Below are 1,206 nucleotides of genomic sequence, written 5' to 3' on the forward strand. Positions count from 1 at the left end.
CGATTCATCAGCATTGGAAACACCAATGCCAGTGTTGATGCAAAGCACTGCAGAGCAGGAGCTGAGAAACATTTGATGAATGGAGAGAGACATAGTTTGAATCTCACCTCTGTCACTCACTAACAAGTCTTTCTTGACATTGGTTTCTTACTGCTAACCTTGGCACAATTGTACCTGTCCTGATCATGACTGTGCATCTCATTGAGGCCTTCAGTGCTGCTTGGAAATCCTTCTACTTCTCCCTGGTAAGCACCCTTCTGATGACTACTTCAAATATTTACTACTACTTTTTGAGCTCCCTACCCTACCTCCTCCCTGTGCAGCTGTTACTTCTATCTTGATCATTCTCTTTGCAGTCAAGATCCTTAAGCCATTCATTATTGATGTCTCCACTTCTTCACCCTCCCACTCACTGCTCAGCCCTCTGCAGTCTGGCTTCCATCATTAGCCCTTCACTGAAAATATTCTCACCAAAGTTATCAACTCTTTTCTTGTTCCAAAATACAATGATCATATCTCTGTCATCTCACCTTGTCTCTCTCCTTCATAAAACTATCTTTTCCCTTGTTTTCTGTAGCACCATTCCACTTTACCTACTTCTCAAAATGATTCTTCTAGTTTTCCTTTATAAGTTCCTCTTCTGCTGCTCACTCTTTAAGTCTAACTATCTATCTCTGCCCCTGTAGCCTCCTCAGGGTTTCATCTTGACTTCTAGACGGCTCTTCTTATCCTTCACATTCTTCATAGGTTATCTCATCTACTCTGTCTCCATGCCAGTGACTCCTGAATTCATACCTCTGCCACAGATTTCTCTCCTGAGCTCAAGATTTGTGTAGTTAACTGTTACTTGGAATGGCCCTACCTGAATGTTTTAATGGCCTCAAATTCAACATTTGCAAAGCTGGAATCATCTGCCCTTTCTCTCCCCATGCCCAAACTGCTCCTCATGCAGTGTCCTTACCTCAGTGGGGCCATCGCCCAGTTAATAACCCAAGCCAGTCATCCTTGCTTTTTCACCTCTTGTTGACATATAATTAATTATAACGTACCATCAGGTCTGCCTTCAGAAATAGACCGTGAATCCATCTACTTCTTTGTGTCGCCACTGCCCAAACCATAGTTCAGACTATGCAACCATTGTTTCTTGACTATTTGGAAATCTCATAGACACCTCAAATTGATCTCTCTAATTTCACTTCTGCCCCA

The sequence above is a fragment of the Trachypithecus francoisi genome, unplaced genomic scaffold (genome assembly GCF_009764315.1).
Source record: "Trachypithecus francoisi isolate TF-2019V2 unplaced genomic scaffold, Tfra_2.0 Lachesis_group6, whole genome shotgun sequence".
NCBI classification, from domain to species: Eukaryota; Metazoa; Chordata; class Mammalia; order Primates; family Cercopithecidae; genus Trachypithecus; species Trachypithecus francoisi.